A 7,500-nucleotide genomic window follows, 5' to 3' on the forward strand; every position below is an offset into this window, starting at 1 on the left:
GGAAAACCAACCCCGGCAGGACTCCATAGGCCTAACTGAACCCTCCCTTCCAACCCCCGGGAGGAACTAGGTCCTTGGACCCAGCCTTCCACACACAAACGCCAGCAGAAACTCGCCATCTACCACCTCCACGGCCCGACCACCACCTCGCAGGACCTCGTAGGACTCGCAGGACCTCCTTCTCAACCCCGGGAGGACCCAGGTCTTCACCAAGCCAGCTTCACGCCTCTAAAACATGTTCTCGTTCTTTTCCCCCCCTTTCCTGGAGGCTGGGAGCGGCGACGCGCGAATAAAGAGGAGGAGAGGAAATCTCGAGAGAGGGAAAAAAAGAAAGGAGAGCGCTGATTAAACAATTAATTAATTAAGAGATGATCACATAGCGGCTCCAGTCAACGAACGCCGCTGCTTCGGGCTAACTTGTGACACTTCGACCGTGTTTTCTCCCTCTCGCGGGCCGTTTTTTCCCCTTTTCCCCTCCCCTTCTTATCCACTGCTATCGTCCGCACAGTGCGCACTTGAGGGCTTACCTTAGAAACGCCATTTCGTCCATAATTTCGTCTCATTTGCGATAATAATTCGACCAAACCTCATGAAGACACCAAGCTCTTCCTCCAACGCGGCGCCGGGGTCAGAGGAAAAGGTGTCGTACCGCGCACTCCTTCCAGCTGTCTACTCTCCTTATTTCTTAGCTTCTCGCTGACATATTAACGTTTTTTGGGGGTATTCCGAAATCGTTCGATATACCTGAAGCTCGTAGTTATACATAGCATCTATTTTCCGGTGTATGAAAAATTTCCGTCGTACGCCATCGTAACTTGCAAGGCCACCGCGGAAATATTTCGTGGTGTCGGTCTTTCTTTTGTTCTGTGTTATTCCGATATATATTGACAGTGTGCTGATACGAATGTATTTAAGCGTGTGATTATGTTGATTTAAGTTTTGCCGTATTATTGATTTCCTTTATATGACTGATTTGTGAACTCCAAGGCAGTTTCAGGCGTTGGAGTATATGCTGTTCTTGCCCCCAAGATCCCATGCGTTTTTTTTTTTTTTTTTTTTTTTTTTTTTTTTTGGACAATTGTGGACGTGGTTATTAATTCTTTAAAGATTTGTCGAGGGGAGGTCTCTTGACTACTCACACGGTACGTATTGCAGTTGACGAAAAAAGGTCGAACTCAAAGGAGAAAAACGACGTGTACATACATTTCCCTCCCCCTCCCCCCCCCCTCCTTCTCTTTGGTCACGGGTTAGTGGCAGTGGGGTCATGGGACTGGGGTCATGGGAGGAGGGGAGGGAGGGGGAGGGGGTCTGAGGTCATGGAGAGAGTATATCTGGAATCATGGGTAGGGAATGAACCATTCTGGAATCATGGGAAGGGAGGGGGGAGGGGGTTGGTAAAATGTAGGGGTTTGGTTAGCCATGTGTGAAGGAGAGGGAGGGAGGGAGGGAGGGAGGGGGTGGGTCTGTGATCACGGTACGGGAATATTGGGGTCTATTTGGGGAGGTAGAGATGAAAGTCGGGGGGGGGGGAGAATAAGAAATGGGGTCCGGCTTCATAGGGAAGCGGGGGGGGAGGGGGTAATAAAAGGGATCTGGGGTCATGTAGGTAGCGAGGTAGAAGAGGTAGGGGTTTTGGGGTCATGGGGGGGGAGGGTCTGGGTTTTGGGGTCATGGGGGTAGGGGTCTGGGTTTTGGGGTCATGGGGGGGAGGGGTCTGGGTTTTGGGTCATGGGGGGTCTGGGTTTTGGGGTCATGTGGGGGGGAAGGGGGTCTGGGTTTTGGGGTCATGGGGGGGGAGGGGTCCGGGTTTTGGGGTCATAGGGGAGGGGTCTGGGTTTTGGGGTAATGGGGGGGAGGGGAAGGGGTTTTGGGGTCATGGGGGGGAAGGGTCTGGGTTTTGGGGTCATGTGGGGGGGAGGGGTCTGGGTTTTTGGGTCATGGGGGGGAGGGGTCTGGGTTCTGGGGTCATGGGGGGAGGGGTCTAGGTTTTGGGGTCATGGGGGGAAGGGTCTGGGTTTTGGGGTCATGGGGGGGGAGGGGTCTGGGTTCTGGGGTTATGGGGGGAAAGGGTCTGGCTTCTGGGGTCATGGGGGGAGGGGTCTGGGTTTTGGGGTCATGGGGGGAAGGGTCTGGGTTTTGGGGTCATGGGGGGGGGAGGAAAGGGGTCTGGCTTCTGGGGTCATGGGGGGAAGGGGTCTAGGTTCTGGGGTCTTGCGGGGGGGGAGGGGAAGGGGTCTGAGGTCATGCGGGTCTTGCGGGGGGGGGAGGGGAAGGGGTCTGGGATCATGCGGGTCTGTGGGGGGGGAGGGGGAAGGGGTCTGGGGTCATGCGGGTCTGTGAGGGGGTCTCTCGACTAATGAAGGTGACGTTTCATCTTCCTTTCTTGCGGTCTGGTCGCTTGTAAATTATTCATGGCTTGTGAAAAAAAAAAGAAGAAGAAGCGTGCGCATGTATGTGTGTACGTGCGCGCGTGTACGTGTGTGTTTAACCCGTGTGTTCGCCTGTCTTAGTTGGTGTGAATTAAAAGCCTTATCAGACTCGCTGTCCATGGGAGGGAGGGGGAGGGAGGGAGGGAGCGAGGAAGGAAGAGAGAGAGGGAAGGGAGGGAAGAAGAAAGAGGGAAGGGAGGAGAAGGAAAGAGAGATAGGGAGGGAAGGAGGAGAAGAAAGGATAGAGGGAGGAAGGGAGAGGAGACGGAAAGAAAGAGGGAGATAGAGGGAAAAGAAAGAGAAGGAGAAGATAAGGGAGAAAAAAACTTGATATGGGAGAGAATAAGACAGGAAGGTAGAGAAAGAGGGAAGGAGGAAGAGTGAGAGGAAGAGAAGGAACAAAGAGGGATGATGGAAGAAGGTGTGTTGAGAGAGAATGCAAAGGAGAGAGGGAAGAAGGATGGATAGATGGAGGAAGGGAGGGGGGGGGGTAGAACAGATGGGAGAGGGGGGGGTATCTAATGCACAAGTTAATCAATTCTAATGGATCTTATGATCATTTAACACGTGAAGCGGATTGTGGTGGTCTCGGGAAGGGGTAGGGGTGCAGGGACTGGGGGGCGGGGGGAGGGGGGGGCGTGCATGCTGGCAAGAAATATGACTTGGCTTTCCTTTGTGAGCCTGTGCGTTTGTGCGGCCAGCGAGGAATAGAGAGAGTGAGAAGGTAGATCCGTTGTAATGGAACATTTTCATTTAAAGGGGCCCTTTTCCTTTGTTACGGGGGGGAAAAAAATTGTTTTTTTTTTTTTCTTTATGGGGGGAAAAGAATAAAAAAAAAAATTTATTTTGAACAGAATGAAAAAAACAAACAAAAATCATGGTTTTCTTTTTCTCTCTCTTCTCCTCTCTTCGCTCTCTCTCTCTCTCTCCTTCTCTCTTCTCTCCCCTCTCTCTCTCTCTTTTCTCTCCTCTCTCTCTCTCTCTCTCTCCTCTCTCTCTCTCTTCCCCCTCTCTTTCTCTCTCTCACACACACACCCACCACCGCACACACACACACACCCCACACACACCCCACACACACCACACACACACACACAACACACACCTTTCATACACACACGTACACACCACACTCACAACAACAATACATACACAAAACCTAAATAACACACAACACACACACCACACACACACAACACACACACACACACACAACCACACACCCAACACACACACTTTACACACACCACACACACACGTCGTATCGATACTTTACAAAGACTCAAAATAACACTCTTAATTTTTTATTTTCTAAACTCTTGTTAATAATGTAATCGGAAAACGATAAGAAATTCATGATACCTTTGTTCCTAAAGTGAACGTTCTTTTTTCTTCTTTTTTCATCAAAAAAACGATTCCCCAATTTTGAATTTGCATACGTATCCCATCATTAGATGTGGGAAAATTATAATTTCCTTTTCCAAATTTGCATTTTGTTCCGTTCCTATTTTTACGCCCGTGTGAAGTTTCCCGGGCACAAAAACACATACACGGGAATCCCCACACCCACATCCCGGGGAGCGGGGAGAGAGAAAGAGGGGGGAGAGAGAGGAGATAGATTGAGAGAGAGATGAGGGAGGGTATGGGAGGGAGTGGAAAAAGGGGGGGAAAAGGAGAGGGAGGAGTGGGGAGAGAGAGGAGGGAAGGAGAGGAGAGAGGAGAGGAGGAGAAGGAGAGGGGAGAGAGAGAGAGAAAAAAAAAAAAAAGAAAGAGGGAAGAGGAGGAGGGGAGTGGGGGGAGGGGGAGAGAGAGAGGGGATAAGAGGGAGAAAAGAAATTTAAAAACATAAAAAAAAAAAAAAAAAAAAAAAAAAAAAAAAAAAAAAAATATTTAAAAAAAATTACGGGGGTTTGGGGAATAAAATTTATTAAAGGGGAGAGTGATTTTGAGTGGAGTAGAGCAAGATAAGATTGTAGAGAGCAGGAACGAGAGAGGGGGAGGAGAGAGGGGAGAGAGAGGAGGGTTTAGGGAGGGATGGAGGAGAGGGAGAGAGAGGAGGAGAGAGAGAGAAGAGAGGAGAGAGGGACGAAGAGAAGGGAGAGAGAGAGAGAAGAGGGAAAAAAAAGGGAGGGAGAGAGAGAGGTAGAGAAGAAAGAAGAGAGAGAAAGAGATAGAGCGGAGTGAGAGAGGAGAGGGGAGAGGGAAAAGAGGAGAGAGGCGATGAGGAGGGGAGGAGCGAAGGAGGGAGAAGATGGGAAGGGAGAGAGAGAGAGAGAGGTAGGAGAGAGGAGGGAAGGAGGGAATGGGGAGAGAGGAGAGAGAGAAAGAGAGCGGAGAGAGAGAGAGCGATCGAGAGTGAGGACGTGAGAGAGAGAGAGGAGAGAGTGAGGGAGAGAATGGGGAGCGAAAGAGGAGAAAAGGGAAAAAGAGAGATTTAGGACGAGAGATGGGAGAGACGAGATGAGAAGTGGAGAGAGAGAGAGTGAGAAAAGAGAGTGGAGAATAGAGGGAGAGGGGGGAGGGAAGAAAGAGAGAGAGTGAGAGTAGAGGAGATAGGAAAAGAGGGGAGAGAGGAGAGAGAGGAGTGAAGAGAGAGTGAAGGAGGGATGGGAGAGAGCGAGAAAGAGAACGAGGGGAGGGAGAGGAGAGGAGGAGAGAGAGTGAGGAAGAGGAGAGAGAGAGAGAGGGAGGAGAGGAGTATAGGTGAGACTGAGGGGAGAGAGATGAGATGAGAGTAGAGGGAGTGAGAGAGGAGAGTGGATTGGGAGAACAAGGGGAGGAGTTAAGAGAGAGTGGGGAGAGGGGAGAGGAGAGAGGAGAGAGAACGAAGTGGCTGTAACTATAAACATTACCTAAGACTGATGAAGCCCGCGTAGGCACGTTTTGTATGAACAAACGGATCTCACTTTTATTCAGTTTTATATTGTATATCCTATACTGTAACGTATTTGTTATTTTTATGAATCTTTTTATTTCATAACGTACTTTTTAGCGAAATTTAAAGGGCCTTTTTTATTTGGTAATAAAATATAGTTTGGTGTTTAAGAGGGTGGGTTTAAAGGCTTTGTTGATTTTATAGCTTACTATACGTATGCTGATTCTTTGTGTATGTGTGTTTCGGATTTTGTTGGTGTGTGTGTTGTGTGTGGTGTGTGTGGGGGAGTGTGTGTGTGTGTGTGTGTGTGTCTGTGTGTGTTGTGTATACAATATTTTGTTTTTGTATTACATATGTAAAATATATATATATAAAATATATGTTTATATCTCTCTCTCTCTTCTCTCTCTCTCTCTCCTCTTCTATCTCTCTCCTCTCTCTTCTCTCTTATCTCTCTCTCTCTCTTCTCTTCTTTTCTCTCTCTCTCTTTCACAACACACACAAAACACCCAAACAAAAACGCCATACACACACACACACACACACTTTCAAATACAATACACTTACAATGCATACTTTTAATATTTTTAATATATATATATGTTTTTTTTATGTATATATTCAAAAACACACCACACACACACACCCCCACACACACCCCACACACACCATTTCACACACACACACACACATAAAATATATATATATATATATATATAATATATTTATATATTTATATATATATATATATATATAAAATATATATTCATGTATTTATGATTATATTAAACATATATATATATATTTTTATTTATACACCCCAACAACCCCAAAAACACACACACACACCAAAAAAAACACACAAACATTTATATATATATATATATATATATATATATATATATATATCCCATATATAAAATATTGCGTGTTTTTGCAGAGCGCACGTTGTGCCCTTCTCGCGATAATTTTTTGGGCCCAAATGAAGAAACCTATTGCAATATGTACATGATTCACCCCAAGTTTTTGGAATAATAGATGTCACAACGCCCAGTTCTCAGGAATGCAAGTTCGTTAAATTTTAACCAAAAAGTCAGAATTATTTCTCGCTAAATTATGCTTTGAAAATTCTCACAAGCTTTTCCCTTAATACCTTGTAAATCCTAGTGTGGCCATAATGAAAATATTTGGCTTCCCCCCTCCCCCCCCCCCTCCCCCCCCCCTTTTTTCCCCCTCTCTCTTCCTCTCAGAGAGAGAGAAAAAATCTTGGTATGTCAGGATGTTATGCTCTGTGCGTTTTCACTTCTCTCCCCTCCCTCGCCCCTTTCCCCTACACCCCCCTTCCTCCTCCGTCCCCCCAGGCCCCCCCCACATCCTCCCCCCCCCCCCCTTCCCTCCCCTTCCCCGCCTCAACCCCACCCCACTCCCCCCCCCCCCTCCACCCCTTCCCCCCTCCAACGTACGGTTACCCCCCCCTTTCCTTCCCTTCCCCTACCTCCCTTCTTTCCCCACCCCTCCCCCCTCCCCCTCCCTCCCTTCCCCCCATTCCCCTTTCCCCCACCTACCCCTTCCTTCTCCCCTATCCCCCCTGCCCCGACCCTCCTTTCCCGGGCCCTCCCCTCCCCCACCCCCTCCCTCTCCTTTTCCTTCCCCTCCTTCTCTACCTTCCTACCCCAACCCCCGGGCCCCGACTCCTTTCTACTCCCTCCCTCTTCTCCCTCTCTCCTCCACTCTTCCCCCCCTCCCCCCTTTCCCTCCTCCTCTCCACCTCTTCCTTTTCCCCCCCGGCGGCCCCCCGCCTTTCTCATGCCCCGTCTCCTCCCTAATCTCCACCCCTCTCCTCCCACTTTTTTAATTTTTAATTTTTGTATTTTGGGTTTTTTCCCCCCTTCTCCCACTCCTCTACAATCCTTTTTTGTTTATGCCCCCGCCCCAATTTCCCCCATCCTCTCTATCCTCTACTTTCACCCCCTCCCTCCCCTTTCCTCCCTCTCTCCTCTCTCCTTTCCCACTTTCCCCCCTTTATCCCTCCCCTTTGCCTTCTCCCTCACCCCTCTTTCCCTTTCCCTTTTAAATTTGCTCCACTTTCCTCCTACCTTTTTGGTAATTTTCCCCCCCACTATTCTCTCCTTTTCCTTTCTCCCTACCCCCACATACTACTTCCACGCCCCCCTCCTCACCTGCTTCTCCCCCCTT

At 48.7% G+C, this 7,500-nt stretch overlaps 1 protein-coding gene across 5 annotated transcripts in view; it reads right to left on the reverse strand.

Annotated features, from left to right (window-relative positions):
- The window catches only part of LOC125029481 (arginine-glutamic acid dipeptide repeats protein-like), a 43,832-nt gene extending 43,159 nt beyond the window's left edge, over window positions 1-673 (reverse strand). For all 5 annotated transcript variants that reach the window (XM_047619385.1, XM_047619386.1, XM_047619388.1 and 2 more), the window contains exon 1: window positions 528-673. The gene's annotated coding sequence lies outside the window, so the exon portion shown is untranslated. The remainder of the gene's footprint in view (window positions 1-527) is intronic.
- Between the last annotated feature and the right edge of the window lie 6,827 nt (window positions 674-7,500).

Source organism: Penaeus chinensis, chromosome 10 (assembly GCF_019202785.1).
Source record: "Penaeus chinensis breed Huanghai No. 1 chromosome 10, ASM1920278v2, whole genome shotgun sequence".
Taxonomy (NCBI): domain Eukaryota; kingdom Metazoa; phylum Arthropoda; class Malacostraca; order Decapoda; family Penaeidae; genus Penaeus; species Penaeus chinensis.